Source organism: Neopelma chrysocephalum, unplaced genomic scaffold (assembly GCF_003984885.1).
Source record: "Neopelma chrysocephalum unplaced genomic scaffold, ASM398488v2 Primary Assembly neopelma1_63, whole genome shotgun sequence".
In the NCBI taxonomy this organism is placed as follows: Eukaryota; Metazoa; Chordata; class Aves; order Passeriformes; family Pipridae; genus Neopelma; species Neopelma chrysocephalum.
The window spans coordinates 9424772-9439997 of record NW_020897720.1 but is presented as its reverse complement, the minus strand read 5'-3'; positions in this window follow the sequence as shown (position 1 = coordinate 9439997).

The window sequence follows — 15226 nt, the reverse complement described above, 5'->3', positions numbered from 1 at the left end:
TATTGCAAGCTCTAGTAAAGGATTTCAGGACTTTTACTCTGCTCTACATTTAAAATATGTATGTTTAAATATGTAGATATATTTTATATTTGAAGATGCAATCTGTGGTTCAATCCTTAGTTTATGTCTGTTATGGCAGTGGGATGATCCCCAAAATAAGCTACTGCTTCTGAATACCACCACAGCAAAACCTGGCTTCAAATAGTGCCTTGAAATAAAGTCTCATCAGCTGCAAGATGTGTTTTGTATTCATCATGTCAGTCATATTGACTCGTTTCCCATACATTTATAGGTCCCATGCTATCCTCTGTGTCCCCAGGCAGCAGGAGATAGTCCTCAAAAGAGAAATTTCCACGTAAACGTTTGCTTCTTTCAATTCAAATTTCACTTGCATCAAATAGCATCTGAAATAATCTCATTTATGTTTTAATCAAATAGGTAAGTAGGAGTTATTAAGTAATATCCTGTATCTCCTTGGGGAGTTCAGCAGAAGTGAGCTACGTGTGTGCAGGTATGAAAGAGGACAGGACTGGGGCCACAGAGTTGCATTTCCTGTGCTCTCCTGATCAGGATTCTTATCGCTACACAGCTGAGAAAGGGACACAACAGCAGTGAGGGGAAAGCAGCAGTGAGATCTGGAGAGCAGGGGTGATGGTGGCAGCTGCTCAGGGTGAGAAGCATTGACCAGGTCTTGCCTGTGTCCAGATCGAAGGCTGTGGAGAGGTGTGTGGGGAGGACATTTCTGAGCAAGCTGCTGCCACAGAAATGGTTGATGTGCTGAGTGAATTGGGCTTTGAGGAGTAGTCTTTGATATGCCACACTGTTTCTGGAAAAATCAAATATTTGGGTTCAAGCACAGTTCAGTTTTAAACCTCTGTGGTATACTGGAGTTCATCATGGTTCTCTTTCATTCCAGGAGATTTTTTTTTTTCTCACCCTTGTTTCTGGCTGGTCCCTGTTAGCATGCAGCTCTTCTTGCATCTAGAGATCAAAAAATCCTGTGTATATGACAGGGCTATTAAAAGCAAAAAGAGGATAAAAGAGTGATAGCTGGGAATAAAGCCAATGTTGTGATTTCTCAAAAAGCACCCTTCTGAAGTGTAAGTGCTCCAAAAAGGTGCCAGATGTTGTGTATATGTGTTTTTAATATAGCTTTGACTAGAGGGAAGAGATAAAGATGGTTATCTCTAAAGAAGGGGATTCAGGGCAGGTAGATGATGAGCTGAAGACCAAATGCTCCCCTTCGTTTGTACTTCTTGTCAGGGAGAGGAGGAACATTTCGCCTGATTGATCTTTGGGCCAGATTATCTTTGGATAATGGTCAACAGACACTTTAAACCACAAGTTTCTCAGCATTAGCCTTTCTCCTTCTCAAGTGGAGATGCCTTTAGCATCTGCTGTGTCTTGGGATTGTTTTTTCTTGTGCAGTGGGATCCCTTCACACGTGCTTGAGGCAATGAACCTCCTCTGCAGAGCAGATCTCCAGGTCTGCCAAGAGAGAATGAAAAAGTGGCACTCAGCCAGCTCTCCCCATCCTACTGTTCTGCTGATACCTGCACAGGCACTCCAGTTTGGGGAGTTGAGGAACTAACAGGGTTTCTTGCATAAAGTTGTCTTTAAAGAGCTGTCTGCAAGGTAGGGTAAGGCTCAGGGCTGCAGGGGGAGTCAGATTAGTCCCTGCAGTCCCAGATCAATATTGGAGCTTGGCAGCCCATTTCAGTCTTACCAAGGACTTCTTCCTTTTCTTTGTGTTCCCCATTTTAGCAGGACAGGGTCTGCCCAATTCCCCCCAGCTGACTAAGGCACTCAGCTGACTTAGACCCCTGTGCATCTCCTCAGCAGAAACCTCAGGTCAGGGAGAGCTTGTAGGTGTGCCCCAGGTCACACTGGGACAAGTGCAAATGCTCTGTGCCAGCAATCCCCGTGTTGAACAGTTTGCAGGCACACGGCTGGCATGACCTTGCTGAGATCACAGGAGCTGTGGCAGGAGAAGTTTCTGCTCAGCAGCTGAGAATTATGTGCACCCCTGAGACTCGATTCTGTTTCTGAACACATCTCCCTTGGCAGGATGAGCTGTGAACAAAACAAGGTGCTTGGGAGGAAAGGGAGTCAGCTCAGTGGGCTGGGAAGGCAGAGAATTTTTTTTTTTTTGAGTCATTTTTCTGAACAACTCAAATTACAAAATGAGGCTGTTAATGCCAAAATAGCCTGACTATTGCCACAGGGGTCAAGGAGGCACTGTGCTTCTCTTTGCCAAATCACTAATGCTCTGGGCAGCTCTAAGTGATGTGAGTCCCTTTCTGTGTCAGTCATTTCTTCTGTATAAGCAAAGAGAGAGGAGAAACTGAAAGTGCAGGAATCTCCTGGAAAACCTGGGAGCATGAGCCATCCTGGGGCACATTAGCAATCTCAATGTTGTTTGTGGGCATATTGTTAAGAAAATGTTTCTAAATAATAACTTTGTTGCAGTTTGTCTATGTAGAAAGCTTACTAAGAATGATTTCTCCCAGGATATTTAGTGTTTTTCTTTTCTTTGGACAAACATAGAAGGGTAAAATGGATCCATCCACAAAAGCCCCCAAAGCTGCTGCTTTCACCAGCAGAGCAGGCTGTCAGCTGGGATGACCAGGAGCATCACTCTTGGAGCATCTCAGTAATTGGACTTTGCCAAGGAAGAAGTAAATAAAAGGTATCCGGTGAGGATTGCTCCAATAGCTTGGATTTCACAAATTGAAAACATATTAACTTCTGACAGCTCTGTTCTTCTATAGACTAAACAACTACATTCCCAGGAGCTCTGTGCTTAAAGTTTTAAATCTTTTCCCTTCTGGTGAATTCTTCGTGCATCTAAAAAAGGCTCCCAGAGTCTGATTTTTTTATACTGCTTTGCACCTTGGTTTATCATTCACACCAAAGCCAGCAGGCTCAAAATGTTCTTTTGTAACTGATTTGGCAGCATTTCACATCTACTTGGCACTGGGACATGTGTTTACGTCTCTTACTCTACTGGGTATGAGGCAGTAACAAATTTGACCCTCTAGATATTTCTTACATTTGAACCCAGGGTTAGATATATTCTCTGGGACTCTGCAAGATTTCAATTCATTTATTTCTTCCTCTGCTCATCCTGCCTCTGTTCCTGATGCCTGCTGATAATACTGAAAACAAAACCTTGCTTAAAGTTTTAAAGACAAAAAAATGTCAGGTACATCTTAGAAACAGACTTTTAGCTCAAGTCGATGGCTGCTCTGTCCTGCTGGGCTGTGTGCTGGACAAGGAAAGGAAGGAGACTCATGCAGTGGTTAGCATCTCCTAACAGCACTTTTGCAGGCTACTAAAGAGAAAGCTCAGTGCTTTGTGTCAGTCTGCCAAAATAGTTGAGTCAATAGGGGCTTTTTTTTTATTTTCCACACAGATGAATTTGGCTCGTGGGTTTTCCAGTAAATCACTAGAAAACTATCTGTGATTTGGTCTTCTTTGTATGACTTCTGCTCCAGCTGCCAGTTACACCAAATAGAAAAACTGACAATGAGGCAGATCTGTGCTCCTTGTCTCAGTATAAATTGTGGTCATTTTTTTGCCTGGTAATGGTTTAGCATCCAACCATTTCCCGTATCCACGAGAAGCAGAGGTAGGTCCAAGGTTGTTTTGTTAACAAGTAGAGATGAGTGGAGCATGAAAGACTTGGGAGGCAAACATAATAATCTGCCAGGTAATCTTGGAGGCAGCTGGGAGCACTGTTTCCCAGGCTTGTTGGGAAGTCAATGCTCTGCTCTGAGGGCATTTTCATGCGGACATCCCTTGAAAACATCCTACCCTTGTACAAGTCCTCTTTAGCCTCCAGTGATCAGATTCATGACTCAGAAAACCTGAGTTGCAGAGAGGAACTCAAGAATTCATTTCTATAGAGCATTTCCAGGCACTGCTAGTTGGCTTTGAAAGCCTCAGCTTATAATTACTTTTGATTATATCAATGTTTATATGCTACTGTGTGTGCTATGGGCCAGATGGTACAGCTGTTGTTACCTGCATTGCAGATGCAATTTGGCCCAAATGATGGTGGTAAGTCACTCCCAAGTGTCTCTCGGGTGTCAGAGTTAAGTATCAACTTTTGTGAGCGATGTTTTTCCCTCCTACATATGAAACAGGGAAAAATAGGTATGGTGAAAGCAAAAAAAAATGTAACCAACCAGTACAGCTAATACAAGGCTAATCCCTGGCAGCAGCTTTGGGATGTTGCAGCACAAATAAGACAGCAGCCTTCAGACTTCACTAGTCATCCCAAAAGAACAGGTCCTGGGCACCCAGGATAGGATTAGGAGAGTACAGAAGCATAGAGCTTGTGCCATTTTTGCAATCCTTTCCATCCCCATGAGCTGCTCTGTGCAAAGACATCCTGCAGTCGTGGCTGGCCAGAGGCAAGGTTGAAGACAGCAGGAAATTTCAGTGCTGCTCAAAGTGCTTCTTCCTCATCAGGGGGATTTAGTGTGGTCACTTAGAAAAAAGGCAACTGGATTGATTTAGCGGCTGTTGTAGTGTGTGATATACCTGATATACTTGACATCTAAGGGATGAAAGGCAAAAAAATCAGGGAGGCACACTGAAGTGACCTGTAATCAGGGTTACTAGCACTCATGATTTTACCAAATGTCTTAGAGTATTTGAGTCCTGTGATTATGCAAGACTGTATCTCTGTAAAGGGGAAAAAAAAGGCATTTCAAGAGCAAAGCATTGCCATGTGGTCCTTAAAATTCGAACACCAAGCAACAAAAAGAGCATATTGCATGTATTTCTTTTCTGTGACAAAAATGCATACAAAACACCACGACTTTAAAGTCCTGATTTCCTGACCTATTCCCAAACTCTTGGCATGGTTCATTCTACACCTTTAGGAAAAAGTAACAAGGTTTAACTGGTAACAAGGTTTCCAGTGCTCTATGGGTTTTCAGTACTTTGTGTTTCCGAAGCAGGTACCTCACAAGATGGGGTTTAGACTCTCTTTGTCTGCCACAGGCTTAGGCTGTAAGCTTTACAGGAATCTAAAGTGCTTCAGGCTTAATCACAGAAGTGTTTGCTACCCATCTTGAGAATAAACTGTCTTGTATATCACAACTGCAGCTTGTGTAGAAGACAGGAGTGTACCCTGAAAATCAGTGTAAAGCCTTTAGTCCTTTCCTGCTTTTTGTTGCTTTCTCCCAGACACTGTGACTGTCTTAGGGAAAAAAAGTGAGACAAACAGTAAAGTAAAGATCAAGGATGCTTGAAACGAAGTGTAACATCCTCCTTTAATGCATTGGAAAATAAGTACAAAAAGAGAAATATGAAGTGCAATGGATTTTGACTGCTTCAACAATTGCTTAAAGAAACCAATGTTTTTGTCAGGACTTGGATTTCAGGAGTAATTGCTGTGTTAACACTGCAGTGTAGATGCATTTCCTCTGATCTCTGCTTGCAGTATAATTGTGATATCGCTGTGGTCAGCTGCATTCACTCTCCCTGCATTTCCTCTCCCTTCATGCTTCCCCTGCAAATAGGAGGGCTGGATTCAGAATCCACGCTTCAAAGGCAAATCAAAAAAACATCTGCATACAAATGGCTCTGAAATAAGTGAGCTTTTCTTCCTCCGCACAGAGGTCTTCAGAACTACAGCACTACTGTGACTATTTCCTTTGCTTGGTTTCTAGCAACTAGGCAAGAAACCTACTTTGAGATCAGAAGAACCTTGTGGTGGGACTCAACTTGGAAGTAGGACTGCCAAGGACTCTGCCCATCTCTGCTACAGTGCTGATGGGTTACACAATGGGTAAATTGAGGCATGAAGAGTTTAAGTGTTCAGCCCCAAAAAGCTAAAGCCAGGCTTTAAAGTGTGACTCGGTTCATTGAGTGAGCCTCACAGTCACACTTGTGGGTGAACATGCTATATTCTCCATCAGTATTTCTTTTCTTTGCCCATATGCTGTTGAAGGGAAGTGTTTCTGAAGGGCAAGAGCTCTGTCTCTTTCCAGGGCTGGCTTTTTGTCCCAGCAGTGGCCTGTGGTGCCTCTGATGGAACAGAGGCCGTTCTGCTCTCCTCTTCTGCACCCTCACTGCTGTCTCTGCTGCATGTCCCGACGTACTCATTAGTTTATTTGCTGCCAAGGTTGTCTCATGGCTCTTCTCCTTGATGTCTGCAATGCATCCAAGCTTAGGCTGAGCCTTTTGAAGTGACAGCTTGGAATTAGGCACCCAAATTGTAGGAGGTTTGCTGGATTTTGGCATCATTGTAAAACTGTGCCTTGGTGATGCTTTTGGTGCTGTGACTGTCTGGTGAAAACCAGAAACAGCTGATTTCTACAGAGCCCAGGATATGCCTCCCCCTTTCTGTTTACTATTTATAATGAAACTTGGTTTGTGATCTGACAGTTTTTAATCTCAGCAAAACCATCTGTGCCAAGCTAGATGGGGTGACTTTCTGTAGTAATTTCTCATGTGTCTTTATTGTCCTCTTGGTACCTCCTGATATTTTTTTTGTGTTACTGTTGCTCTGTGCATAAATACATACTTCAGTTCTTTGGGGCTTCCTGAAGACTGTTGTCTATTCACAGGCTGCTTCTCCATTTCCCCAGAGGTCTTCCAAAGAATTCAGTGATTACTAAATGTTTTGTTGCCTTCTAAGCCTTTGAAAAGCCAGTTCCCTCTGGGCTGGGCAGATGTTGCTGTGGTATCTACACATCAGTGAATCTGGTGGATTTGGCTGGTTTGGGGTTTCCTGATGTGAACTCTGGTGTGTGTTCTCCAGTTTTGGGTAATGAAACATGACAGAGAACTAATGTTTTCTCTTCCTTCTCAGCTGCAAAGTTACAGCTGTTGACCCCTCTAGAAGCAGACAGAGATTTGAAATGGATGGAATTAAATGGTTTTTTATCTGGATGGGTCTCCTTAGCTCTTGGCCTATCAGATGTTGCCTAACCTAAAATAAAAGGCTGATACTTGTTATTGTTATACTTGTGTAAATGGGAGTCCATCAGTATTTGTGGGAGCTGCCTGCAGGATTTGGGGCCAGCATTCTCTAAAACTTTTACACAGAGTGGAGATACTTATAAACCAAATTTTGCAGCCACTCACTATAGCAAAGGTGGGCCTGATCCAGCCCAATGCTGACCTCCCACCTATCTCTGACTTCAAGCAGAGATGGTTATTTCTTGAAGGGTTTTTGCCTTTGTAGGGGGGGTTTGCCCTGCATAACTTAGGCTGGAGTTCAGGCACTTAACTTTCTTTTGTGAAACTCCAAATTTATGTCAATTTTTTTAAAAATTAGCTTGTTGGGGAATATTTAAATAGAATTGATATGCTCAGTGCATGTATCCTTTCCAATTCTTTTTGGTTTGTGTAACTCATGTTTTCCTCATGCTTCAAATCCATCATAACACAGAAAGAAAAGTTTCTCATTTACTTAGACTTTCACCAAGTTAGTTCACAGGGCATGAAGAAGCTGAATGCTATTATATTTCCTATTTACTGTTTGCAGTTATAATACTCCTCTTAATGGTGTGAAATATAAATGAATTATGTGCCCTCATTTGTGGTTGCAAGTTGATATTATAAATAATGCAAACTGATGCTCATGGGGTAGTAAATGAAAATTTTCTGAAAAGAAACAACAGGAAAATTGAAATAAAAGAACATTTCTGGTTGGCTTGTGGTACGCAATAACATGTGACTGAGTGTGCAGAACTCTTTATACGCACACTCCTTTTTGTTAATTTGTTTTGTTTAATTTAAATCTCTTGCCTTAAAAACTTCTTATATTCCCAAATGCCATTTTGGTGTTCCCTTGACTTTCCTGTTAGAGATAAGAAATATGCTTTAAAAATAAATTTCATTGCAGAAAAAATAGAAACTTGATATATAAATCCTTTACAAGGACTGTGGGAATAAATGTTTTTTACAGGATACAGAGTACAAGACTGGTTTTGAAATCAGTGAAGCAACAAAGTTGATTTCTTATACCTAGGATACCATAAATAATTCATTTAGTGTTGTAATTTATCATTACTTACAAATAAAAAAAATTAAGTTTCATATATTTGCTTTCAAAAAAAGTTTTCCAGCAGTTTCTAGGAACTGCATCCTTAATTTTAAGTACATGGAGAGTCAGATCTGCTGGTACTATTTCTTTGCAAGGCTGAGACCATATCTGCCTCCCCATGCAAAAACGAGAAACTGATAGAAGAAAAGCCTAAAGCATCTGCCAAAAAAAGAAAATATTCTGGCCTGAAATTAATAGAATTAGCCATGTGGGTCATATTATTCTTTTAAATATTTTGTTGAATTGCAACTCAAATAACACAATCTTGAGTGATGAGAGTCTAAATACATTTTTTCTAGATTTATTCTTTAATAAATGAAATACAACTGATCATAATTCAATAAAATACTTTATTCAGAAAAATACATATGTTAACAGCTTTCTGAATTATACAAGTATTGCATTCAAAGACCATCCTTCTTGTTCTTTTTGGCATTGCATTTTTCTCCCATTTCTCTTTTATTCCTCATTGCCAGTTTTGACTGCTCAGCTTGGGCACAGGAGTTTATCAAAATAAAAAATGTTTTGTTTGAGATAAATGTGGACATGAGCTGTGAAATGATTAAATGAAAACAGGAGTGAAAAATACCTCCTTGAACATCAGCAACTAGAGCGAGGTTCGGGATTTTCTTTATTTTGGTGAGTCTTAAACTCCCTGTTGAGTTTGTATTAAAATGCCCCAATTAGCTGTTACAAGCAAGTTCTGCAACATCTCCTTGTGCTTGCAGCTTTGAGGTTACTTAGAGTAACTTGTGTCCATGTTAGAGATAGGAAGCTACAGGTTTGGGGATTTTGGAGCATCTGGATGCAGCCTGAGCCCTCCGTACTCTGCAGCAACAAGCTGTGCCCCTGCAGCTCTGCAGGCGAGTAATTTATTTCTGTATTGAGTCCACAGTGGTGTTTCTGCTCATCCAAGACCAGGATAAGGTACATGGTCTGTGGCATGCAATGAGTTGTTAAACTTTTCCATCAAAGCCATTTCAATGCCATGAGACCCAGTTAAGGATGTATTTGGTGCTGCTGATGTGTTACAGCCCTAGACAGGGTGCTGCTTTTCTCCAGGCTGCTTTACCTGGGTGAGTTTCGGGGACGTTTTGTCTCCTGTCCGACGGGCCTGCGGGAGAGGGAATTCGATAAGTGTGCTTTGCAGATGATGATGATAGAAGAAAAAGGCTGCCATGAAACCACAACAAGGATCCTCCCCCCCTCTTTTCCTTGTGCTCTACCTTCATTTATCTCGGCAAGCTTGAATTGCAGTCCCATTGCTATTAACCTTTCGACTGCTGGCATTTTACCCAGAGCGCTCAGCCCCAGTTGGCAGCGGGAAGGGGAGGATTGGAGCAGCTCCGAAGTGATGAATTGACGTTGGCTCTTCACTCAACAGCCACTCTCTGGAAAGTGGAAAAGACGTTGTGCAGCTCTGTGATCTTAATACCCTGCCTGTCCAGGTACCACCTGCAAAAGCCTGAAATCTGGGCACGAAGAAAAGGAGGGGGAGCTGCAGCACTGGAAGGCTTACTTTTCTTCCTACTTTCCACAAGTAACTTTTTTGCCTCTGAAAAAGGAGACAAACTTTCTCAGCTCTCACGGCAACAGGTGCTTTCCAGCCAGTGCTGACAAGCCAGGAGGTGTGACTTTGTCTGCTGCAAGTTAACTTGTCTCTCCCAAGGGCTATCCCCTTCTCTCTCAATCCAGCACCCAGTTCCAGATATGACTTGTTTTCTTGGCTATGCCACCAGGTTCTTGCTGGCCCGTGGTGTTGGTTTTGGTGCTGCTGTGCTGCCTTCAGTCCCCCTCAGAGCACCTCAGCCCCGCGGATGCACAGCGCGATGCTCGGTGCTGCCTTGGCTGGATCCTGGCTGTGTAAGTGCCAGTCCTGCCATCTGCTCTGTGCAGGGCAGGGAATGCTTTGTCCTGGCTCTCTCTGGCCTGTCAGTGTAGCACACGGCAGGTGCTATCATAAAGCACAGCGGTGTGATGGTCTGGCCTGTTCCTTGGCAAGGCAGGGAGGCTCCTGTCCGTGGTCCAGCCCCCTGGAGCTGCTGGCAGATCCACCCATCAGACTGAGAGTCTGCTGGGCCTTGCAGGAATGTGACTGGGCACAAGCAGCCTGTGTTCTGGTACCTTCATCATTCTGCTCCAGAGAATCGCACTAGATAAATGTCAACACATGACTCGATCTCCAGTTAATGAAGAGAGGTTTTTGCCTTAAAGAGCTAATTGTCCATCTCTTCTGCATAAGAAATTCAGAGGTTTTTGTTCTGGGTATTTTTTTTCCCCTGGCAATGTGGCAGAACTTAAAGACGTGCAAATACTGTGGGCAACATCTATTATTTAACTTTCATTACCATTAATATGAGTTAAATTGATGGCATTTGTCAGGATGGTTTATGTGTGGTAGTTATATGCCTTAGGGAACTGATTTTGGAAGAGGAGAATTTCAGGAAAAGAGAAGTTGGTTTACTGGCTAGGAGAAAAGGGCTCTGGAGAGTTGAGTTTAGCTCTCACAAGTCAGAGATGAATTTGCTTCTCTGTAGGACCTCATGTAAACATTGCAAAGCCAGAGTTTCTCTCAAACTCACCTCCTGTTTATACAGCTTCCCAAAGTGGATGGTTTTTTGTAACAGGCGTGGGTAACCCAGATGAGATATGAGTTTAATAATTCTGTGTTCTCTTCAGGAAAAAATGTGAAAATACAAGAACAAGTGGCAGGTAAAACCCATGTACTTTTACTCAGATGTGACTGAGGAATGTTGGCTGTGATTCGAATGTTCTGTTGAACAGATTGTGCAGTGACATAATTGGAATTTCTGTATCTTACTGGAGCTAAAAGATGGCTATGTTCAAAAGGACATGACTTGGGAGATCCAGGTATACAATTTCTGGGGTGCAAGGGTTATAGAATCATATAACCAGGCATTAAACAGCATGACTGCCTGAGTGGGCCAGGTAGTTTAAAGGCTGGGTGATCTGCACCTGGTAACCGCGGGTGTTTCTTCGTTGCTCTTATCTGCTGAGAGGGGGAGGGAGGAAGAAAGGAAGAAAAAAAGAAGAGCTTGAACAGAAGAGTTTCAGTTTAAAGGCAGTGGAGGTACTGCAGCAGGAGCTGTTTCCTACCTCTGCTGGCTTCTGCCTCTCAGGGATCGTGTCTGGGAGCGCCTGCTTTAGTCATTAGTTGTGTTTGTGTGGGCTTGGTGAGTCACAGTACAGGCAGGAGGCCTGTGTCTCTTAATCCCCGTTTCAATTCTTAAGCAATATCAGAAGATAAACTCTCTTTTTAAGTGGATTTAAAGAAATGGGAGAAAATAAAAAGAAAACTCAAAGACTTTAATACTCAGTCACTAGTATTATGCTTAACTTAGGTTAATGCAAGTGACTCAGTCTGAGATACATAAATCCAAATGCCTTGTTATAATAGTGCAGATCTTACTACAAGTGGGAGATTTGAGCTGCCATCCTCTCCTCTCCTTTCTCTTCCGATTTTATTTGCTGGACAGTGTGTACTCCTTTAACAAAAGCATTGACTTGCACAGCACATAATGTGAAGGAGCCTCTCAGAAACACCTAGGTAGTTGGTACTGGGCTAAAAGTGAAAGATATAGCATAAAAACAGCAGTATAGCACAAAAACAGCAGCAGTTTTTCAGCAGCCTTGTTGGGAGCAGGAATCAGTCTGGCCCTGGCCAGACAAAACTCGTGGTTGTCAATCTGTAGATACGGAGTCATTGTGAGCCTGCCAAGAAAGCAAAACAGTGTTTCTTCTTCACACTTCTTGCATCCCATGCAGGTGTTCTCCCTTTATATTGGGTATTTTAGGATTACCCTGGTGCAGAATGGGAAAGCTTTTTAAATCCTTGAGAGATTTCACAAGTTCCTGAATTTTATGTTCCCAAATTAGCAATAGTGTCCATGGTATGAGAAGAAGTCTCTCAGTATTGGAGTACAGTAGATCTCCAATCATGTGAGAAACTAAAACCTGGTTTGTACATCTAGATCAATGCCTGTTTGAGGAAACTTTTCACCAAACTTTCAGACTCTGCAAAGCAGCAAGCGTGGAGATGTTGGTCATGTAATAACCTGGTATAACATCCAATGGATAATTTGTTCTGACAATTTTTATGAGCATGAAAGAAAACCCTCATCAAATGCATGTCACACTTTCTGACCCTTCTTTGTGGTTCATTTACCTCCTGGAAGAACCACCTGCTTTCTGCTTTGATGCTCCATTTGCAGTACTTGAGAGAGGAATGATTATAGTGGCATGCAGCCACTGGTTAACTTCTTTCCAGATGTGTGCTCCAGATGGCTATCCTGAGAATCCACCCCAGACCCAGATTTCCTATTTAACAGTGACAGGCTTGATTCAGACTGAAACACAGTCTTCTGTATTGTTCTCCTTTCTAAGTGGTAGCATCCATGGAGTGATGCAAGCCAAACACAGTCCATAGACATCTAGACTTTATCTGTTGTTAACATTATAAAGATGAGGGTATCAATTAGCCTTCTTGAAGCCTGTCTTGATCTATACAAGTGGCTACAATTTGCTGCATTTCATGAAGATCAGAACTGACCCTCTGAAACTCAGTGTGTTGACACTGGACAAACTGTTTGAGCAAATGCAAATTCTGGTTTTTTTAGGCATTCACTGGTTTCTCACAGAATAATGGCTTCTCTCCTTGTTACCTCTCACGTTTTCTTTCCATCTTTCTGTACAATAGCACCAGTCTCTCTATTCTTGAGCTCTCTCAGGACGTTATTTGTTTATCATCTTTCTTTAGTAACAACCAGTGTAGCTGAGTGATATAATTTAGCTTTGTGAATGCAAAAGAATTTGGTAGAATGCAAAGTGGTTCCTCTCATTTCTCTGGAGCTCAGGAAAGCTTCAACAAAAGGAAGAAAACAAGTCGTGCTCTCTCCTTGTGCTCAGTTCTCTATCTCTTCTTCCTAACAAAAGTCCTTTTATTATTGTATTTCCTTTTTTTTTTTTAAACATGGAATCAATAATTTTTTCTTCAAGTTCTGTTGATCATCTCAGGGTACACAGCAGAGCTAGGCTGAGCATTCTCCTCTCAGATTATGTCACCTGCAGATGTGATACTGGGCATAACAAAGCACATCAGGTCACGCTCTGTTTCACTGTTGGTGCTCTTGAGTTGGGATCAAGTAACCTCAGGGCATAGTGTGACTCCTCTGCAAGAGAACATCTCTGCTGGGGCACCAGGATGCAGCACAGATCACAAGGAAGGAGTGAAGCCTGGAGAGCCCTAGCAGCTTTGCTGTGGGGGATTTGTTTCTTACTTACCAGGTTCCAACACGCAGGGCTGTGTACGTGGTTACAGCACCTGAAGGTTGTGCTGCTGCATTGAGAGGAATTTGGATGGTGCTCTCTGGGTGAAGTCCCACCTTTGAAGCTAACAAAGCCCCTCAAGCAACAGGCTGCACTGGCATTGCTGACATCTTCAGGAATTAAAAAACCTAGGAAATTACAGCCAACAGAGGCAGGAGAGTCTGATGCTCCATACCGTAGTTTTTAAAAAGCTTCACCCATGATGCGTGTCTTGTAACTCCCTCCTGGGATGCAGCAAGAGGATGTAGCAATTGTTTGGAGGATGTAAAATCTGGCCAAAACCACAAGGACACAGGGCTTCCCAAAACCTGGGTGTGGGATTGTGCCAAGGAGCATGATGACCTCTAGGGCCAGCTGGAAACACAGGACCCAGGAATTCCAGCTACACGATCAGAACGTTACACCCCAGATTTTGGGAGTCTGTGACAGCTGAAGTGTCTGTGCAAGATGCTGCAGGAGGGGAGCAGCACTGCTCACTGTGCTCCTTTCTATCAAGTCTTGAGAGTACTTTCAACACCTTATTCCAGAAATTATGTCAAGAAAGGGCAAACATTCCAGTTATTTATAGGTCTTCTTATGGCCTTCCTTATTACTTCCTGGAGTCTATCAGGGTAGGCATTTATGTACTGCTCTGACCTTTTCTGCCAGCTCAAAGAACACAGACCCTCTGGTTCTCCACTGACCTGCCAGTGTATTCTTTCTTGGGAAGATAGAAATAAGAAAAGAATCCTCAAAGGAAGAAACATTTTCCCCTCGTTAGAAGATCCAGTGTGAGTATTCATAATTGGCAAAGAAAGAGATTTTTGTACTCTTCTGGCCTTCTTTGTCATAGGTGTGAATCAAACTAGGAATTTTTTTATTTTTTTGTCACCTCCTCTCAGGATGATAGGAACAATTTTTGTCTGTATGAAGTCACTGTTGGGAATGTTTTCAATACATCTTTTGAACAGAAGCAAAACTCCCACAGCAAAGACTCCATTAATCTTTGCTGCCCTCATCTAGATTGACTTATTCAGTGCATGAACTAGATCATTAGCAACACTAGGGATTTCCCCCTGTCCTGTGGTGGAGAGATCAGTGGAAAGAATAAACAGGTGAGAGTGAATGTTCAGGCTGATTAGTGTATACACATATATTTTCATGCTTGGAGACCTTTGTAATACCTCCCCTGGCATTAGATGCCGTTTATTGACTCTTGTGTTACAAAAGGTCAGTGGTATCCCCCTCCCAAGGGCCACTGCTTATCATAGATGGTATTTATGTTTGACCAAACTTCAAACAATATTGACCTTCTTGTTTTTTTATCTGTGTGATTTAATGTTCTTTGGAGGGTAAGTGTAAGAAGAACTCTTCTTCCAGTCTTTCCAAGAGTCACCCAGGGGAGCTGGGTTTTTTTGCAAAGGCCAAGTTATCTCATTCAAGACATAATTTCTCTGAAAATAGAATAATTTAAAACCTAATTTTCTTACTTACAAACTTGGAATCTCTTGTGTGTGGGTGAGGGAGATGCAGATGTTTTCAGACACTTGGGAAATGCTCACTGGTTGGCTTAAAATATTTAGCTATTTGCATGCTTCATTTCGAGGTATGTAAAATAAATGGAATCATAAATCACTTCTTAAATATTCTATTTTGTGCTGGGTGACTGGAAATAACAGATGGTTGCTTACAGGAGGGATTTAATTTTGCTCAAAGTTAGCAATGGGTTAGAAACCAGTATACCAGATCTTAGCCCCTTAAAGCTTGGGATCTATTTGCATCTGTCTTGGGAACTTTGTGAGGCATGAGATTTGCATTAGGTGGGTAACAGCT